We start from the raw sequence: 22,913 nt of genomic DNA on the forward strand, positions 1-22,913 counted from the left end.
AGGGAGACATAAACTAGTGAGAAGACATTGGAAATCTGCATCAAAATGGACATTCACCCAACCCAGAACCCAGAAATTCTAAAGACTATATAACTATGAAAGTGATTGCATGTGCTTGAAAATACATAAAAATGATGAACTATTCAATCATCTTAGTAAAAAACCAGATGTGGTATGTCCATACACTGAATTGTCACACAGCAGTTAATAAGAATGTTGTGCTGGCACAACAGGCTAGTCTATTTTTAATTAGAAGGATCTCATAAATATTGCAATACAACATAACAATCACAATTTATCCATATCCATAGCTATACATACATACATATGATTCAGACATACTGACATGATCAGTAATGATGCAAGTTTAGATAGTGAGTAAAGAAGAGAGTTAGGCTGAGACTGAGACGGTGCAGAAGTGAGACCCTTGGAGAATATAAATGTTCTCACTCTTGTTTTCATAGGCAGGGATGTTGGAAACCTGAACTTCATGCTGGGTACTTAAGATAGATGGACTGTATTTACTTCTTACCTGGAATGTTATCCCTCTGTTTATAAAGTTAATGGGAGGGATCAGAAAAGGCGATTCAGCAGTTAAGAGCTCTTACTGCTCTTATACAAGACCTGGGTTCAGTTCACAGCACCTGCACTGGATGTCTCACAACCCCCTGCAACTCCAGTTCTAGGGGTCTAACACAGTCTGACTTCTGTGGGCACCTGCACACAGGTAAGTCATGTAAATGTACACAGACACATGTACATATAATAAACATAAACAATTAGATAAATAGATATTTTAAAAATGTTAGTGGCAGGCTGGAAGATATGACTCAAAGGTAGAACAGTCACCTAGCATGTACAAAGCCCTGGGTTCAAGCCCAGCAGCCAAAAATTGATTGCTTTATTAATTAATATTTAGCAAATATTAAAAATGAATGGCAACAAATATGAGTATTCTCTTATCAAGATTGTTTGACCTCTTTCTTCACTTATTTAATGTTTTAATAAATGCTTTTAAAACATTAATGAATGGGCTAGGAAAGATTTCCTAAATTTCTATTAATAAAGTTAGTTCCATACCCTGTCAACTTGATGCTTGCTGGGTAACTTGTGCACACACAGTACAGTAATGACAGAGAAACAGGGAACCTGTATTGTGTGCTGGGTTCAGAAGCTAGCACTGTGATACATTAGCTATGTGTAGTGGTTGGCTCTTGTCAACTTGATACAAACCTCAATATATTTGAGAAGAGAGAGTGTCAATTGAGAACATGCCTTTATAATTTTGAATTGTGAGCAAGTGTGTGTGTGTGTGTGTGTGTGTGTGTGTGTGTGTGTGTGTGTGTGTTTGCCTTATGATTGATATGAAAGGGCCCATATTATTGGGAGTGGTGTTAGTACCAGGCAAGTACTCCTGGGTTATATAAGAAAAGACTAAGTGAACCATAATGAACAAAACAGTGAGCATCATTTCATCATGGCCTTTGCTTCAGTTCCTGCCTTTGGTTTCTACGTGGAGTTCCTGCCCTTCCCTGGATCATGAGGTATAAACTGTAAAATGAACTAAACCCATCCCTCTCCAAGTTGCTTTTGGCCGTGGTGTTTTATCACAGCAGTACAAACCTATGTCACTCTGTGGCCTCTGACATACACTCTTTGAATCTCAAGCTATTTACATCACATGTGAGAGTGACATCACTGCAGCTTCATAGGGATGAACTGAGAGCATGTAGGCAAAGAAGATAGCCCAGGACTTGCCTCATTAGTCATAACATGATAGAAATCAAATGCAATGTCAAGGCTATTGAAAAAAGGGTGGGTGGCATACTGGCCTGTGCAGACCATAGCCTGGAACTGTAGGCACCAGAGCCAGAGGGATACTTGAGGACTGAGATCACTATTTCATGCCATAGAGAGAATCCCTGTGGCTCAGTCATGTAAAGAACAATGGGCTAAAAGCCCCTAGCCCCCAATCAGGACAGGCCACACTTGTGACAGGACATCTAGAGCCCCAAATGAAGACTGATGTTCTGTGCTCCAATCTGTATCCCAGCCAAATGGGACACAGAGCCTTCTTTAATGTCCTCCCTCAGTGGTTGCTACAAGACTGTGGCAGTCACTGTAGAATAAAGGAAGCCAGGGGTTAAAGTGTGGTGGAGCCATGTCTGGTTAGATCATTTACATTCATCATTACTTTCCATCACCACACTGGAGCATGTCTGGTTCTTCAAGACGGGAAAAGTGATTCCCTGTGGCGTCTGCATGGAGAATGTGTATGACTCATAGGCAGAACCCAGTTCAGGGAATGCAGTGTGGCTGAGGGATGTCTTGCACTGATGCAGCCCAAGATGTCACAGGTCTTCCTGGAACAGTATTTCACACTCACAGACAAGAGGTCCATGACTTGGATCAGGATAAAGAAGATAGGGTGACAACTTCCTCAGCTAGTGTTGCCATTGGCAACAGCAATGGAAGCCTCCAGGTATTTACCAGTCACTGAATAATATGTACCTGTGTGAAATGTGTCTCAATGAACTCCCACTTCTGCTGGTCTAGGCATTAACTCATACCCATTGTAAAGATGAAGAATTGGAGAGTTATAGAAATGTAGTCAGGCTTATAAATAACTAACCTAGAAGTCAAACTCTATCATGCCTGACTACCAAGTCCTGGCTTCCCCCAATGGAAGATTATAGATTAATTGATGGTTTTAGCTCTTATTGACTAAAAGTGACCACTCCATCAAAAATCTCCTCGAGAATTACCTCCTTAGAGAGCTATTCTATCCCAATTCCAATGCCAACTCTCACCCCAAATACTACAGCCATTTGAGAAAAGTTTTGAGTTCTTAGTCATTTCTTGTTTTTTCTCAACAATCCGACTATACAAATGAGTTCTATTGGCTTGATATGAGCACAGCTTACTGAAGCTTTGGCAACTGACAACATTAAATGCAAGTGGCTATACATGGATATTGTCTTCAGAGTATCAGATGCATCTAGTAAAAAGCAGTAGCAGTCTTTGATGTTACTTTGCAATGGATTGGAATTAATTTCCTTCTCTGTGCATAAGGCAAGAGAGTAAGGATAAACCTTTTATGTGGCCTAATCCTCAGAGCTCCACATCCTCTATTTCAATGCAAGCAGAGATTCTTACATTGCCGACTCCTGCAGTTTTGCTTGGATTAAATGGAAGTTCACTTGTCCTGGGTCTTCCAAATACCAGACAGAATCATGCTCTTGACGGTGATATAGGGAATCAAAGGAAAGAGGCAAACATACAAGTAACTATGATAAAAAAGAAAGTTTTCTATCTGGGCACATAATTTATGTCTTCTTGCTTGCTCTGACAGGAGTCTTAGTGCTGGTTGACATGGGCATGTTCTTCACCAAACCATCTCCATGGAAGTCAGACATAAGATTCCACAAATTGTAGGCAGAGGGCATTGTGTTCTCTTGGATTATAGGGACATTGAGAGAGCCTTGAATTAAACAAATGACTGGCCTGTGTGTGTCGCAGTTACATCTCCCTGATCTGCATCTGCTTAGAATATTTTTAGCTCCACACATTTCTTGTCACTGAAACTGAGCAGGAACTGTCACATGCAATTGGAGACATGGCAGGTCTTGACTCTGTTTCCTATTTTCCAGCAGCTAGAGACCCACACTTCAGAACTCATCTGGGTGATTATGGGAATGATGAAGTCGCTGCAGATTTCATCACTGGGAAGGCCTGCCATGGCTCGTAAGTGATTTGATGTTTACACAGATCAGGCATTGAAAATAATGAACTCCCACGGACTACAGAGTGGACATACCTCTGTAAGTCACATTGCTTCTTAAGAAGGAAGACAATGAGCAGATTATCTCCCAGAAGCTTTCCCAAGATCTCTACCCTTCCATGAACACAAGGTTTTTCTACCACATAATGGATGCACAATGGAATCCCAGTTTAGAAAGCTCTCAATTTACAGGCTTCTTGATTTTGGATACAATGTGATGAGATTCCTCATGATCCTGCTTCCAGAATCAGCTGTACCTAAAAACTATGAGCCAAATTAAACCTGACTTTCCTGAAGTTGCTTTTGTCATGTGCTTTGTGTTGCAGCAACATGCAAGGTAAGTAACAGAGGCATTCAAGCCCAGACTCCACTTAGGTGAGCAACTGTGGCCTTTAAGTCCTCAGCAGGGCTAGGATTATGCACTTGAACACTTAGGTTGGGAGATTGTCTTTTTAATCTTCTTCTCTACCTAACAACTCTGTGACCTCAAGAGATTAGTTGTTAATCTCTAATGCCTCAGCATCGTGAGGAAATAAGGAAAGTCTAATTACAACAATACCATCCACCCATTTAACTCTCATGGAGTAGAAATAAGACCACAGACAGAGAGTTCTGGACCTGTTAGAAACATGAAGTCAATGTTAGATTTTAGATTATTTGTCATGCCCATTCTTCCCTAGTTTTCTTACAGTGGTCAGCGCTGACAGCTGTAGACAGGACAGTATAGATGTGAAGCTCATAGGGCTTCTACGATAAGGTGATGATTGTGGCAGCTGTGAAGGGAAAAAAAATGTAGGCCATGGGCTGGGCCTTGTGCTAAAGCAGAGAGCCCCAAGGCTTCAGAGTCACTGTAGAGAGGAAAGGACATGTTTGGTGCCAAAACAAACTTGTAAAACATGGCCAGGAAATGCCACAGAACTACCCAGGAAATGCTGGGCATACCTTCAGGGATAGTTACAAAGAGCACTGCCATTTGGTTGCTTGTCTCTAGTATGTCTGGTTTAGGCTCTTTCCCCACTTCTTCTAAATGATAATGCAGCCATGTGGACCTGCAAGTTTCCAAGGCTGAATGGTCTCTGCATTGCTTATGCTGCATCTGGCCTTGGCACACAAGGCTGGAAACACCGATACCTGCCACCTGTTCAGAACCCACAAGGGGTTGTTTGGAGAGGTGTCAGGTGCCAAGTCTGGGCTTCACTCTGGTGTTGATTTTATAGATGGCTGTCATAACAAATGACCACAAACTTGGCACCTTAAATCAAGGCATGAAACCAAAGCATCAGCGTCTCTGAAGACTCCAAGGAAAAGGCCTGGTCACATCTCTTCCAGCTTCCAGTGGGCCTTGTGGCAAGGTGAATCAAGTCCCTCCTGCACTGCCACAGTCATGTGGCTTCTACCCTCCTCTATACCTGTGTGTCCATCCCTCTTCTAGTAAAAACCACCACATTGAATATGGATTCTACCCTAATCCAGGATTACCTCATTTTGAGTTCCAAATTAGATTGTCATCTACAATGACAAATAAGGGGGCATTGTGAGCTTGCCAGTTAACATGAATGGTGGTGGGCATACTTTTTGACCTACTCCATCTTAGGAGACTGAGATAAGGTTCACTAATGGGTATGAAAGAGAGGGATAAGTAAAAACCTGTCACTCAACTAGGAAAAGAAATACTGAAGTAATAAGAGGAGCAACCATGAAGCACCTTCTGTTGCCTGTCCCCATTGACTCTACAGCACACACTCGAGGCCACAGCTCTTGTGATCCTTGCTCTGCAGAGGCACATGCTGAGGGTCAGATGGCCTGTGAATATAGCTGTATCCATAGAGCTAGCCAGTGGTGCAACCTAAGCTTGAAGGTAGACTCCTGAGTCTGGACAATAACTATTTTCCACAATCCTGTGAGCCTTTCTGTATCTAATGTTGAAGAGCAACTGGGGTATTTATGAAACTTACAATTAACTGAGATAGGCACAGCTGTCTTATTCATCCTACAAAACCCTTCCACAGCTGGAATGACACCTTGTCCCTCTCCCCTCTGCTAGGGAGATGGTTAAGTGTGTAAAGCTGTTGCCATGAAACTGGGAGGAATTGAGTGAGGGTCCCCAGAATTCACATAAAGCCAGGCACAGTAGTGAGGTTCTGGGATCTCAAAGACTTTATGGGGAGATGGCAAGCAGGTACAGTGGAATACATAGAAGTTCACTGGCCAGCTAGTCTAGTGTAACAAAGCCATGAACAGGAGACCCTGCTTCAGCCAATGTTGAAGGTGAAGAACAATGCCCAAGATTGCCTCCTAGTCACCACATGTGCACCCGGGCATGCTTTGTAAGGGGTAGCTCATCTGAGACCGAGGCCTGAGGCCATCTCTAAAGAGCACTGTGAATTATTTCCTACCTCAGTGTCCCCATGGCACAGGTGGAAAGAGGGACTTAGAGAGGCACATTCTGTGTTCCCATTGTCATGGGCATTCCACTAGGAAGCAACCTGACTTTCTGTAAATGAAAACAGGCTTCAAATTCTGTCTGTGGGTTGCAGACTTTAGATGATCCTGGAAAATGTCATCTTTCTCCTTCTGGTCTATCACCTTCATCCACTTTAAGATTCTACAAGTGAATTCTCATAGTTCAGGTGATTCATAAATAATAGAGATTATATAACTACTCTGGAGCCTGGAAAGGCCATCTGCATGATACTACAAAGGGTGGTATGGTAAAGTAGTAGCATGGTATATGGTAGGAGCCTTGTTGTTGTATTCTAAGAAGGAGAAAAGTACCACACATGGGGCAGAACAAGCTTTTGCCTGCTTAGATCTTCATCTTCTTATAAAATTACCAATCTCCTCTGGGAGATTCTATATCAATGACTCTGTCTATATCTCTAAAAGGATCTGCCTCACAAGGTTCTCCACATGTGTAGATAGGAACTAAATTTCAATATTAGGACATTCAAAATATGCCTATCTGGTTCCTGTCTAATCCTGATCCAGAACCAGAAGATGTGGGAACCGGGATGAACTTGACTGTTGCTATCAAGGTGACCATCTCAGTACTGCAAATAATGATCGTTTAAAGTATGACAATTTCTGTGCCAGAAAACAGACTAAGGCTGAAATTCACTCCTTTTGTCTTCTCAAGAATATTTTGAAGGCATCATTACCAGACCTATTTTATGGAAAAGGAAATGGAAGCCATATTGATCATGCAGTTGGTAAAAATGTGTACCTCTCCTGTAAGAGCAGTTATTTGAACCCATACACTTAACGACAGTTTAGCTGTTTGCCAACTTCACTAAGCATAATATGAATTTGTGGTTGATTAAATATAGGATCATATGTCTATCCCAGAGTAATTGGAGTCACTGATGAGGGTTAGGGTATGGGACTTGATATTAACAAGTTCTTGAATATGAGCTAATGTAAGTAGTTTGAGGCCTTATATTCTGTACGATTATTTCAGAACACTACATCTTCCGCTCCTGTCCAAAGTTGATCATCTTGCACTGCCTCTGTTTTTACACAAATACCTCACCCCTGGGGATCTGTGATAGCTACTCACCCAACAAACAGTAACTTAGGTCTATGTTGCAATCGTTGTACTCCTAAAGTATTCAGATGATGGATGACTGTAGTCATAGTGAAATCCCCTGGTTGATTGGCAGACCTCTCCTGCAGCAAGAGACATGAGGGAAACTTCAAGGGCTAACACAGATGGACAGTTTCTCCTGCGGGCCTGGGGACCTAGTCATAGCCCTGGAAAAAGTGATGCCTCATCATGTCCCCATTTGTGCTGTATGTTCCGACAACGCTTATCCTTAATGCAAAAAGAAAGGAGGTGACACTAGGAGGAAATCCTTCCTGTCATGCTCATTCTCCCCGACTGTCCATTGTCCTTGGACATGACTCTCTGTTCTCCCTTCCCCCCTTGTAGTGAGTCTGGTCCAATACATGGTGGGGGCTGTGTAAGGGACTCCAGTATCAGGAGATGACATGCTGTCCATACTCTGTTGCTGACCCTCTACAAAAAGGCTGTATCTCTTGGGAGCTGAGAAATATCTCCTGTGAGGCTCACAAGCTGGGCCACAAGCTCATGTTTACAGACAGGACTCCATTGTGAACATGAAGCCCAGATTCTAAGCCTCTGATATCTCAGATTCCCATCTATTCACCATGTACCTTCTCCTTGGGTCCCTTGGAGTCTGCATTCGGTGCTTAGAGTGATCTCCTCCTTTTAGAAGCTGGATAGTTGCAAAGTTTGGATCTATAGGTCAAACACACATGTAATAATCACCACATACATGAAGGCATGCTTATGAAAGTCCTAAAGTGAGATACAAAGAAATGAGGGTATCATCCACTGCATGATGAGAGTGAGGCAGCCTGACTCTGTGTGAGGATTATGGGAGTTTCTCTAAGAAAATATTACTTCAAATGAAGTCCAAAAGATGAATCATACTAACACAAGGGGACACAATGGGCAGATATGGCTTTATGAAGGCCACAAACTGCCTAATATGTGGATATCTCCTCTCTTCCTCACTTCTCTCTTTCTTTCAAATGTCATTAGTTTGCTGTTTGACTAAACAGCCATCATGGCCCCTCATTCACATAGTGATGGATGGGATTTTTCTTTTGCCTTCTGTTCCTGACATAACATTTTGGTGCACACAAGGTGTCAAGAGACTGCTTAATACACTGAAAAGCACTCCAAAGCATGGTCCTGAACTTGTGCCAATGTCCAAGCTTTCTGGGGCTCCTGAAGGACCCTGAAGTCTTCAGATGGGCCAGAAAGTTGCAGGCCAAGGAGTTGCTTTTGAAGTCTTAGTAAAGTGCTTAGAAGGCATTATCTGGGAATAGAGGCCAATGACACCCTCGCTGAAGCATCAGAGCTCTTAGCACATTGTTCACTCTGATTTGTGCTACATTAAAATAACTCTTCCGTGTCACCTTTGGGTATGAGCCTCAGGATGCTTCACCCTGTATTGTCTGCACAAAGACATTTCCAGTGTTAATCGCCGGGGCCACCGTGGACCTGAGGTTCTGATATGTGCATATAGGCTTTGCTGCTATTTATTTATCGGAAGGCAACCCGAACAGTGATTCCATTTGCCACTGCTAAATTTCCTGCAAGTCCTTCTGTGTGGTGTAAAATTGTTAGGCACCTTAAACAGCTCTCAGAAATGAGCATTCCAAATGTATTCGCCGACTGTACAAAGATGTGCTGATCCTGCTCCTCCAAATTCTGCAAGAGAGCATGGGAAATAGGATACCTAAATGGTAGGAAATGAATCTTGGGAAGAAAACAGAACCTAGGGAGCTTTGAAAAGCCTAGGAAATTGTAGTCGTTACAGAGGTACCAACTGGCATGGCCCACTTAAAACTGCCAGGGTCAGTATCCTGCAGGAAGAGGGGAGGGGAAATTGAAAGTCTCAGTGGTCACCATGGGGATGGCCAAGAGGATAGAGCACAATCAGTGGTCAAGAATCTGCCCAACAGTTCTTCAACTGTGTTCACCCAGCCATTCATACCCTTCTCTTCAGATAAAATATCAGAGAATATTTCTATATTGACTAGAAAAAGAGAATTATGTCACCCAAGCACTTCTTCTAACTTTTCCCAGTGGAGGAAGCTTCCTGGAAATAAATGGGAAGCTAAGTACTGGTTCCTGCTCAAGGTCATTTACCACTCTACTTGAAGGTAAGCTGATGCTCCAGACAGCTGTCTATGGAAATCCTCACACCACTCAGCATTCAGGGTCCTATTTCAGGCAGTTGGAAGTCAGCCATGACGAATGTATTTATACCACAAAGAAGGGAAATCAGCACATATCAGGACATGGCTCCTTTTCCCCAGAAAGTCAATTTACCAGGACATTATTTGATAATGATCACAGTTGCCCATTCCTGATTCTCTGATTGCATATATTTTGGTTGATCTTCTGAACCCCTGATATGCATCAGCCCTCTGTCAGATCAGGGGAGTTAAGTGGGTGGGGAAATAGACAAGATCTTTACCCCTATGGACTGCATGTACTATGCCATCCACTTCAAACTCCACATTTATTATTGCATGTGATTTTGCATCCATTTTCAATTTTTCATAAAGAAGTTGGTACTATCCAGACATCAGAACTTCTGCCTCATTTAAAGGGAAAAAAAAAATGATGGTCGTAAATGTGTCCTATCTCCAAAGTACAAAGGCCTTTTATATGACAAGGGGTGGGGCGCAGAGATGTCTGTCTAATGTCTGTTCATATTACCAGTTGACAAAAAGAGTCACAGATGCATGGTTGGGGTTGAGCTCCCATCTCAAGTTTATATGTGAGAAATCCAAAGGAGCAAGGATAATAGACTGAAGGTTGCATACTTAGGAAGTGAGATGAGAATAGAGGTGATCAGTGGGGTCTCCCAAATGGGACCACACAGATCAATGTGCTTTGTAAATAGGAGAGTGCTCTGTGAGTAACATCCCGGGTTACAATCTTATTTGTCGGTATTGCAGGTATTGCTCTTAGTACTACAGAAAAAGAATAGGCAGTATGCCAATCAGCATCCAGGACTTAGCTCAACTTTGTAGGGGCTGCACCCATTTGCCATCCCTCCTTGCAGACTCAAGAGTCAGTTGGAAGAGGCTGGGAGAGGAGAAGGTTGGGAAGCTAAGATTTTCATGCAGTGTCCCACTGTGTTTGAGATGATAAGCAGACAAAGATTCCAATAGCCTCAATGGTCCAGCAACCAGGCTTTTGCCAACACTGGGCCTGTCACGAGAGCTGAGGAGGAGAAGAGTCCCAGCTGCTAGAGATACAGGCTCCCTCCCTGTCGTCCACACAGTAAACCACGATTCCTAGCAAAACAAAATGTTCCTGCTTATAATTATTTATTTTTTAAAGAGCCACGCAAGGCATAAAGTTGCTCTGAAGCTAGTTGTCTTCAAAAACTCCAAAAATGATAACAAATGTTTTTCTTTTATTTCATTTTATTTTCCAAACCATATGGACAGGCCAGCTCAATGCATCATTGCTTGTTGATGCTGGAGCAGCTGTCGGCACCCTGATAATGCCACAGTATGGCTTGGCTGCAGCCTGCCAAACCACAGTGTATGGAAATCATCTTGCAGATTGAAAAAGAGAGAGAGAGAGAAAGAGAAAGAGGGAGGGAGGGAACATAAGCAAATAAATTGAACCCCACATTGAGACAGATTCCAACTATGAACTTGTGCAAGGAACAGGGTGGGGGTATCATCCTATAAATAGTCTTAAAATTCAATATTGTTCTAACCAGGACACACTGTGATTTGTCTGGTTAATCACAACTAGTATTTGACCTTTGCAAAGGTACAATTTGAGTTTCAATGCCAAGAACAACTTTGCATTTTCTTCTTTTAATTACTGCACTATGATTCAGAAGGCAGCCACAAGAACACAGTTTGGAAACTTGATTCCCTATAGGTTTTAGGAATATTTTATGTATTTATTTGTTCTGACCATGAAACAAAAAAAAACAAAACAAAAAAAAAAAAAACAAAAACAAAAACAAAAAAAAAAAAAAAAAAAAACTACTCATGACACAGATAACCATCCAAAAACACACATCTTGGCCTGGTGTCCTAGGATCACCCCTAACTTTTATTATTCAAGTCAGTTAAACAAGTCAAGCCCCTGTGTCCTACACAGAGAAGGGCAATATATTAAGCAGGAGATATAACTACCAAGAAAAATCCCCTTACCCCCTCATCTTAGAGGGAGGCTCCAGTTCTACACACACAAGTGGACTATTATAACTTTCATTTAGCCTTTATGGCCCCAAATCCTATGTGTTGGGCCTTTCTTTACTGTGATATATACCACTGTGAATGTCTGAGAAGAAACTTGAGTGGAAGACAGAGAATTGTCATAGGAAAGTGCCCTCAATGAAAAAACAACAACAACAAAAACAACAAAAACCCAAAACTATTCATTATCTCACTTAATCCTTGACAAACAACATGGAGTGACAATAGATAGTACCCATTTTACAGAGAAAACCACTGAGCCGTATTATGGAGAAACAACTTCCCTGGTGTTTTTGAGGGTTTTATTGTCTCCCCTCCAAAATTTACACCAAAGCCTTCACTCCCCAGTGCCTGTGAACATGGCCTTACTTGGGAATAGGTTTTTGCAGGTGTAATTAAGATGCAAACTGAAATAAGAGCAACCTTATTTGTACAGTAAGCCCTTAATCCAACGTGACAGCATAGGATGGAACCACATGGGTTCTGCACATGGGTGACAGAAGACCTGGGCAATCCCTGATAATGGAACAGCATTTATACCTAGTATTTGAATGGACATTGGGAGCCCACTCCCCATAGAGGGATATTCTCTCAGCGTAGACACATGGAGGAGGACCTAGGCCCTGTCCCAAATGATTCGACAGATTTTGATGCCTCCCCATAGAAGGCCTCACCCTTTCTATAGAGCAGAAGAGGGATGGGATGGGGGTCAGTGGGGAACATGGGAGAATGGAAGGGAGAGGAAATGGGATTGATATACAAAATAAGATTGTTTCTAACTTAAATAAAAAAGGAATAAGTTAATAAAAGAAATCACTGGTATAACATAAAAAAAGAGAATTTCATATATGCATATAATGTATTTTTATCATGTCTACCATGGGTTCATTTCCTTAAGTCCTCCCAGATCTACCTTTTATCTCACCATCCACTTCCAACTTCCTGGCCTCTCTCTTTTTTATTTTTTTATTTTGTGGTTTCTTTTGTATAATGCACAGGTCCAATTTGTGCTTCTCATGTATTGTGTGTGTGCATCATACCATTCCCTTGAGCATAGTTGACCTACCATGGGACAAACCCTTAAAGAAAACTGACTCTCTCTCTCCCCTGAAGCTGTTAATTTTCAGTAGCTCCTCAGCTGTCATGGGGGCTAGTGATCCTCCCTATAAATGAATTTTTAAATCACCTTTAATGCTAGATATCTGGCACAGTAGTAAAGTGGTCAGCATTCAAGCATAAAGACTTGAATTCAGATTCCCAGAACCCAGGAAAATATTGGTGTTCCTGTGATAAGATAAGTAATAGAGACAGGAGAATCTAGTAAATGCAAAAGTTGGCTAGCTTAGGGGTAGTATCTTAACCAAGGCAAATGGAAGATAAACACTCAGTACCCAATGTTGGCCCTGCTCTCTCTCTCTCTCTCTCTCTCTCTCTCTCTCTCTCTCTCTCTCTCTCTCTTTCTCTCTCTCTTACACACACACACACACACACCATGTTAGGTGATACTTTTGTTAATCAGTTTGAATGTAGTAATATTAAAATATCACATTGTAAATAGAAGATATATGTAATTTATCAATTAAACCCCAAAGCCTGAAAAGCAAGACAAAACAAAGCTCACATCTTCTACAGTAGTCCTGCTCATGATTCCAGATGCAGGCTGAAACATGCTGGTGGAGTTGGCTTCTATCTGGGAATAGGAAGAGACAGTTTTCATAAAGGCAGAACAGATCATGTCCTGAGTTGATGGTCTTCAACTTTCTCACACTGGTGACTAAGTTTCTAGTTACACTGATACTTCAGGTAAATCTGCCAAATGCATGGAAGGATAGGCACAAAGAGAAATTAGACTCACAAAAGAAATAGCTAAGAATGGACATCTTGGTTTTTACTCAGGTCTTGCCTCTCCCAGTTGTTTTGCCTTTGTGTTCTCTGTAGTAGTTAAAAACCAATGGCTAACAACATGGTTCTGTACTCCACTGTATTTGCTTCAGGAAATTTATGGGACTTTCTAAGGTTCCACATTTCTTTAAAGAAAGGATGAAGTTGCTATGTAATTAAATACATAAATGCTATGTTAAATAATATCCTTGGCTCCTGGAGTATGCACGGCAGTTTGGATGTCCTTGTCAATTCTCTTGTTAAAATGTGACAATAGTTGTACTGATGGTAATAATGGTGATAGCTATGCTGATAGTGACAAAGATGGTAGTGGTTTAATGGTGATGGGGGAAGAGATGGTGGTAGCAGCAATGGTAATTATTAGTGATGACAATGATGATAATGATGGCAATGGTGAGGGTCATGGTAATGATGATGATAGTGGTAGTAGTGGTGATAGAGATGGTAGTGGTGATGATGTTAGTGATGCTGGTGACAGTGATGATGATAATGATGAAGATGATCACAGAAACAATGATGATGATCATGGTAATGATCATGGGATAATGCTAATGGTGATGGTAGTGGGGTTAGTGTGGTATTCAGATTATGGTGGTAGTTGGTAGTAATAAAAGTGGGAGTAGTGTTGATGTTGGCTGAGGTAGTCATGACAGTGGTGATAATGTTATAATCATATAATGGTTACATTAGTGGCAGGGAGGATACTGCTGGTAGGGACTTTAATGATGAAAGTAATAGTGGAGGAGGTAGTTGTGGAGAAAGCTGACATTGTGATATCCTTGAAACTAAGACACTCCACATGCACTACCCCTGATTCAGCTTCTACTTCCCCATCACACTCTGTATCAACAAAGTCTCCTACTCACATTATTCTCTAGGTGTCCCTATATAACTATTTCCACCACATATCTATCTTCTCCCCTTTCCAGCTCCCCAATCTAATTCTAACCACAATCCCATCTTACCTGCCCCACTGAACTCAAACACTTCATTTGGAGTTGTATATCTGTGCCAAGAAGCATCACATTCTTGTTCTTAGTCTCTTTAAGAATGTTTTGGTGTCCTACCATCTTTACTTACATTCAGTGTTCTCTGCTAGGGTTATCATCTACAGCAACCCTCATTCTTACCAGCCTTTGCAAACTACTCCCTTTCTGATTCTTCCCTGGAATCAACCTCAAAATTCTTAAAAATCCTCTTCCATTTAAATTGCCCAATTATTAAGTGTCATATGTATCTCCTGAAAGCTCTCCTCTCCAGCTCCACCTGCTCTGGAATTGCCTCAACCCACTGAACTAAGATCACAGTAGGCAGCCATGCTTCATGGTATCATTTCTATCATGCCTCCTCCTTTGAAGCAGATAGTTGAACCTTACTTCCTTCAGCACCTGAAAAGTTTCCATTCCAATTTTCCATTTCCTTTGACTTTGGGTACCCTGCCCCCTCTCTGTCATGACTTGATACTAACACACATCCTTCCCTCTCCATGTTAGCTGCCCATTCATATAGTGAAGGTCACATGCTGATGAAATGAGATCAAACACCCAAAAGTCATGGCTATCACATACCATATATCAGTTGTTTGGTAAATGTTGCCCATGCTCACTTCTTGTCTTAAGTAAGTTATAATCCAGTAAGACCCTTATAAATGGTCCTTATCAGACTGTACAAGCTGAAGGACAAAATAGGTGACTTTAGGACAAAGTGACATCAGACAGGTGACTTCAGAACAAGGTGAGTCTAATGAGAGTCAAAGCCACCTAGAGAGATCCTGAGACCTGACAGAGAAGAGGAGAAACAAGGTACAGTACATGGGGATAAGACCAAGAAAAATAAGAAAATTAAGCCCCACTTAAATTACCTTTACCCAGCATTAATCACTATGGAAGCGGCATGAGATCTATTTTTATACTAACAGTAGAGGTCAAAGCCAATGGAGATTTTGAATGCTTTTTCTTCTTCCTTCTCAAATTACTCAGGACTCCAAGTAGCAGAGTTGACCTGTTGGTTTGCTGACTGGCTATTTCGGGCAAAGTCATGCAGCACAGACTTTTCTCTCCCCAGGACAGAGGAAGGTGATGCTCTGTCAACCACCTGGCCAATTTAGTTACTGCTGACAGCTGATCCTAATAATGTGGTCAGCAAAGTCGGCTGGGGGCTCCTAGATGATCTACTTTGGTTCCTAAGTTTCCCATACAGGCTGTCTCCATTGATCAGATATAATCGAATAATGGCTGAAATTGTGCTTCTCGATGGGCCCAATAGGCCATTTCTTTATGACATGATCAAATTGGCCATAGCGCATTCAATTTGTTTTAATGGCCAACACAGATACAATTAAGGAGATTGACTGTGCAGCCATCCAAATTGTCCATTAAGAAGGTGGCCAAAGAGACTGGACCAAATGCATGTACCACATGCACTTTCTTTTTAAGGATGTCTAGACTTGGTAGCACCTTTAATTTTCTTAAAACTCCCCTTAACTAGTTCTGTTGGATGTTGAAAGTACAGTTTTCTAGGATGAAATAAAGCATACTTACAAAATAAAGAAGGCATTTTTTTTTTTAATTTAAAGAATGATCTCGAACCTTCTGATATTAGTTAGTGAGGTAATAGGAAGCCAGTACTTCATTGGGGTTCAGAAGATGTATACGGATATGAGAAATTAAATGTTTTGCTGCAGATGGCTGGTAATACTTGCTTTATGATGAGAGATTTATCTTTGCACATTAGTAGTACCCAAGGCCGTGATCTGTCTGTAGCGTGTGCTGGATCTGAACGGAAGCACTGACAATTGACTTCATGTCTTGCTATTCCTCAAATTCCATTCTGGGATGATAACACTCATGTAGAAATTTTGAAGATGGAAAACATTCTCATTATGTTATTGAATCTGGTTGATCTTTGAGCATCCGTGCGTAGTAAAGGACATGTATTTTATGCTGCTGGCTATCACAGAAGTCTCTACAGAGTCTGTGGATTAGGCGGCCTTAGAAGAGGATTGCTGAGATGATTGTTGCTACTAATCTAGCAGGGATCTTGGCAGGGGACTGACTAGTTACTGCTAATGTAAACAGGTAATCATTGAAATCCACCTGAACTGGCACATAAAGCCAGGCCCTACCTCCTTTTTCCATCTTAAATAAAATCACTCTACTGAATTGAACTCACAAATAAAAGTATCACACAGCTAAATGAACATAGCCACTCAAGCGAATACTTGCTTAGTCCCAAATACTATAGAGCTCATGAACTCCTATAACGTTAGAGTAGCCACTCTGAAGCTGTAGGTTTTTATATTTTTTCTTAGGTTTATAAGAAGGTTTCTACTTCCCTTAGGGTTTTATACTTTTATGCAGGTATACATTTATGCAGATATCTAACACACACACACACACACACACTAAAATGGAGTTAAAACTAGAAAAGCAACGAGCTTCATACCTTTCAAACTGGTGTGTCCTTTGCCTGCATTCTGTCCTCTTCATTGCCCATTCTTTTTCTCCTTTGTTATTCCATAATGCCTTGAACATTTGTTTACTTATATACATATATACATTTAGGCTAAGGTCCACACATGAAGGAAAATTTAATTTTTTTCTCATATTGGGTGACCTAACAGTATTTTCCATTGCAATATGCATTTCTCTATGCATTTGTCATCAATCATCATTTGGCAAAATCACGAGAGAAAAACATCAGAACAGTAATTAACAAGTACATGAATGAATCCAAACTTCTTTCCATGCCATAGAATCTTCTCACGCTTAACTAAATGGATGACTTCTTAAATGGATAAAAGACTTTTTGACTTCCAAAACATATTGCCATTAAGGTTCCATTTTATTCATTAAGATTCCTAGGTAGAATGTGGCTCTCTCCACTCAGATGAACCTTGGAGTGACTTGTCAAGGACATTCGGAGGCTAGTGGCAAAGAATAGGACTAAATAGGACTAGGACTGTTCACCTGAGAACTTCAGTTCCCCAACTGGGAAGTTTTATCAAGCTACAGAATAGCAATGACCAATGGTCCCCTGGATTATCTCTCAGCCTTGAAAGAAGACAAGAAGATGGGTATCTTAGTTAAGGTTTCTATTACTGAGACAAAACATGGAAACCAAAAGCAGCTTGTAGTGTAGTGGTTCGATTTCAGTGTACAGTTCCATATCGAAGTTGATTATGAAAGGAAGTCATGGCAGGAACTCAAGGCAGAAACCTAGAGGGAAGACCTGATGCAGAGGTCATAGAGGAGTGTTCCTTGTTGGTTTTTCCTAGTGGCTTGCTTAACCTGCTCTTTTGTATCTCCCAGGGCCTCCTGGCCAGACTGGGGCTACCCACAATGGGCTATCAATCATTAATCAAAAATATGTCCCCCTAGACTTGCCAATCCAATGTGGACATTTTCTCAACTGATTTTCCCTATTCTACAATGACTCTAGCTTACTAAAGCTGACAAAAACTATGGCACAGGCCACATCAGCTATTCTATCTTCAGTGTCTTGGTTCTCCTGAACCCATGGTTGAGAGGGCAATACCTGCATTTGAGTGTAGTCTTGGTGATCCACAGGTTGTATCAGGGATCCTTGCTTTTCATACCTCCTGGGGTACGGTAGCCCTATGCTATTTCCCGCCTGGAATTATTAGTATTCTCCTGTTTACTAGTATGTACTGACTGGATAACCATGCTGATTAAGATTGGGTAAATACTTCTTGAATGAAGAAATAATGAATAAACATGATAAGAATTGCCAGTGCCTAGCATGGACTCACATATAATAAATGTACTTTTTGCAATAACGGTATTAACAAAATGATTGTATCAGTAAAAAGGAGACATTTTATTATACTGAAAATATTATAAATAACATTTCTCTCGTAAAGTTGTTGAAGGAATTTTATAGAACTCTGTGTGGGATGACTGACATGAAATTTACCCTTCTTTTAATATCAATTAATAATTGCTATGTATTATTATTAATCATTATTATCATTTAAAATATTTCAGCCCTTTCTAAGAATCAAATACTTGTAGAAAATGGGAGAAGGCATTGGGATTCCATCATGTGTATAAGGTTTTTGTACAACACAACTACTCATGCAGTCTATAACCCTGAAATTCTTATTTGACTTGTTACAGAAACTGAAACACAGAATATATCAAGGTCACGATTGATGGGACTTGGCACCAGTCTACTTATCTATAAAGTTGCGGGTGTTTTGTTTTGTTTTTCAGACTTGTCATGACTCAGCAAGGTGCCACTATTCCTTCCTCTCTGGACTATAACATTCCTTAGGAATACATGCAGAGTGATGCCTAAACATTAGGGCCTTTCTAGTTGCTTCCCAGTGGACTGAGGATAAAGCAAGGGCTTATAGCCTGGACTAAATAAGCACCTATGAATGATGGAAAGATCAGACAAGAGAAAATCACAGGTATGATATTCTCAGAGCTTCCTCAACTGTCTTGGCCCTAGGACAGAAGCATAAATGACTGCTGAGAACTGAGTCTTTAAATGATCTTTGTCACAATCTCCACACCAGAGACATTTTGAAGATATATCACCTATCATCTCCTTTCACTTTAGAGAGAAAGGTTAGTTTGTGGAATTCAATAACTATTTCCATGTTCTGTCCTAATATCTACTTCCCTTGTGTCCTATCTACAAGGCTCCCAGTTGTCCCCACTTATAATCTAAAGTAAACTTAATAACACCCGTGAAACATGAACCATCTCATCAACCCTTTTCTTTTCTTATAGCGACACAATTAGCCAGATGATGAAGCTCCTTAACATGAAAGAAAACACTAAAAACTATTGATTTTTCTACAGAGCCATAACACTAAATGTATCATTCCAAACTGAAGTAAGAGCTAATTTAGGAGGAAATTTCATAAATTTAAAACTTAGTGAAGTCCCTTTTTTAAAATGTGTAAAATATTAAATAAAAATTATGTATATACATGTCAATCATTAAATTATTCATTTTGGATTTCTACTAATAAAGTATAAAGATGTGTTACTATATAGCAGCAAGTCACTCCCATTATTAATTTGCTAGATAAATAGCTTCTGTAGCTTGAAACTTTGAATGAAATGGAATTCACTAATCCTAATTGCTTTGCTTTCTACTGGTACTTTTTCCCGTTAGTTCAGCATGTTTTTTTTTTTTCTTTCTTTCTTTCTCTTTTCCACTTGAAGAGATGAGCCTTCTTCAACTTAAAGCCTTAGGGTATACTTCATGGGTTTATTAATTATCAGGTATTCATTCAGAGGGGTTAATTAAGCAATAACTTTCTGTTGACTGCAGTACACAAAGAATAAAAGGCTTGACTTCGCCTGCTGATTAAGCACTCCTGACTGTATCTTCATTTTACTTCCCTTAGTTGAAGGAAATAAAAGTCTTTGGCCAGTTCTAATGTTGTCTCAGTCCAGTGAAAATTAGTTGCTTAAAACCCAAGGTGACTTGAGATCCCACAAAAGGAGATGGGACCATAATAAATGTAATATATACAATTATTGTATATTTGTGTATTATAAAGATATACAATATATAAATATGCGTGTGTGTGTGTGTGTGTGTGTGTGTGTGTGTGTGCATTTCAGTCAACTGCTCAAGAAAACTTTCCTTTGCTATAGGCACATTGATCCAACAAAGTAAAGAGTTCTTGTCCCTCCTCCCAAAGGGTGTTTGTTAGACATGAAATAAGCCATTTGATGACTTCACACACTGGACAGGAACAGTGCCAATTCACAAGGAAACCTTGGGGCAGAGGTGGGGTTGTTGATTCTTGCAATGCCAAAATACATTTACTCATGTCCATAGTCAATGTTTGCAGTTGTGCCAATTAGATGCTTCAAGGATGGTAGGATGGTAGGTTCTTCCAGAGTTGATCAACAATTCAAGAAACAAGAGAGGAAAGAGGTGTGTGGTCTAGAAAGGTCTGTTATTAGGGAAGTCAAAATAAAGTCAGCTTAAAGTTGGCTTCTAAGAGTGTTTCCCAGATGGCATATAAGGTAGTTATCAATCTCATTATCAGGGAAGGGCATTTAAGGTAGCCTTTCCACTGTTGCAACTAATGTATATGCCATCATAGAGCCCTCATCTAGTAGTTGATGGAAACAGAAGCAGACACCCACAGCTAAACACTGAGCCAAACTCCTGGAATCCAGTTGAAGACAAGGAGGAATGACAAGAAAATGGGGTCAAGACCAGGCTACAGAAACCCACAGAGACAGTTGACCTGAACAAGGGGGGGCTAATGGATCCCCAGACTGATAGCTGGGAAACCAGCATTGGACCGACTCAGACCCCCTAAACATGGGTGGTCTGTCTCAGTAAGAAGGCCTGGGCAGTCTAAGGGACCTCTGATAGTGGTGGAACCAGGATGTAAGGACTTTGGGAGCACATTCTACATGGAGGGATACTCCCTTAGCCTAGAGGCAGGAGGGAAGGCCTAGTCCCTACTCCAAAAGACTTGACAGATTTTGATTCCCTCTTGGAAAGCATCACCCTTCCTGTGGAGTGGGAAGGGGTGGGATGGGATTGGGTTGGGGGACATGGGAGGGGGAGGGAGAGAGAACTGGGATCAATATGTAAAATAAGAAAAAATAATAAATAAATAAGGTATTTCCCAGAGCAGAGGTAAACATAAATTCATAGAAAAACAAAACAAAGCAAACACACAAAAAACCAACAACAACAACAAAAACTTGTTAAAGAAGGTCCATGGTTCCAGGTCCAACCTTATCTGAAAATCTAGTAAGCAGGGGTAATACGAGCCTGAGTTTCTGGGTATGTAATCCCATCTTCTTCTCTCTTCCATCTTCTAAAGCTACTCAAGGGATGACACCAGGGAAGACATCCTACTTTTCAAAACTGTTGATGTCATCAGAACCAAGAAGAGTCTAAGAACCTTTCACAGCCAATTGGAGCCTTGAGAGACACAATGACCAATGCTATGTCCTGGATGAGGCCCTGAAAAAGAAAAAGGACATTAGGTTAAAAAAAGAACTAAGGGAATTTGAATAAATTATAGACTTTAGTTAATAATGATGCATTGACATTAGTTCATTGATTTCCACAAACACATCACACTAAGAGGTGAAGAAGAGGAATTCATGCAGGGTTAGGGGAAGAAGAATGTGAGACTTTGTTCTATTTGCTCATTGACTGCATGCCAAGCTCCCTGTGCCATGCTCAGGTTAAGGAGGTCTCCAACAGGGTAAATGCATTATTATTAGCATTTGGGGACATTATTTTCTCCTCGGGGGTGTTTATAGTCTATCACTGAAGCCCATCTGACCAGTAGGAATATCTATTACCTGAGAGTGCCTGTGATACCGAATGCCCCTAGAGTCATCCAAAAACATGTTCCTCCAATGGCCATGTCAGAGACTCAGTGAATCCATGGCTTCTAGAGTGAATCATTTTTTTCAAAGTCCTTGTTCTTGGACCACACTTCCCACTCATAACTGAGTTGGAGAGGCTCAGAAGACAAAAGGCTGCACACCCCTATGGAAACATCCGGAGTGATTTACTAAGTGGCTGTGTTAATGCTTGCTTCCAGTGTGAGAGCAGGAGCCTATCTTCAGCATAATTACAGTCTCCTGACTACCAGGGGTGTCATTCTACTGCCAGGAAATTCCAGAATTCACCAAGAGAACAGTCTATGATGTATAGCAAATGGACCAGCAATCCCCATGGCTTATAAGAGGAAAGATCTAGAAGGCTCAGGCTCACACATGAAGTCACAGCAGGAGACAGCAATGGGGTCCCTCCCATGAACCTGCAATCCTCCTTTTCATTCTCCTATCCCAGGCCTACTAGAGGGAAAGCCAAGCCCAGTTCAGCATTCAGGAGAACAAAGGAGAAGCAGTTGTGACCAAAGACTATAAATGCCTTTCTTAAGCAACCACAAGGGACAGGCTGTTTGGTGAGTGCACTTACCAGATGGCTGGGCTGTCAGCTGCTTCCAATCAAATCTTGCACCACTGGGTTGGTGCATCCTACACATTCAGCAAGATTCTGCTGAGTGGGGGTGGGGGAGCCTTCATTTGCTCCATACCTAGAAAGTGTGCTCTTGGGGTTTGGAGGGTAGAATCCAAAACCAACAAGAAAGCATCAGAAAAGGGAAATGGGATACTGAAGACAGTACCCTGTCCCTGGCCATGTGTTTTGTTTTAAGTTTATGGGGTTAGAGGGAAGGAAAGAAGAGAAACTGGTTCTTCAAGTGCATGTGGGCAGAGAGAGGCAGGGAAGGGTGGGAGAAGAAATGGGAAGCAGAGTGGATTGAAAGGAATAAGGGAAAGGGCCAGCCAGAAAGAAATGAGACCAGGCAAGGAATTTGCCAAGTACTAAAATTCAATTTATTATGATTAGTATTATTTTGCAAATCTTGATTTTCTCATTTCAGGTATGGAGAAATACAGAGAGTGATTCATTCATATATATATATATATAT

This window comes from Phodopus roborovskii, unplaced genomic scaffold, assembly GCF_943737965.1.
Source record: "Phodopus roborovskii unplaced genomic scaffold, PHOROB, whole genome shotgun sequence".
Taxonomy (NCBI): Eukaryota; Metazoa; Chordata; class Mammalia; order Rodentia; family Cricetidae; genus Phodopus; species Phodopus roborovskii.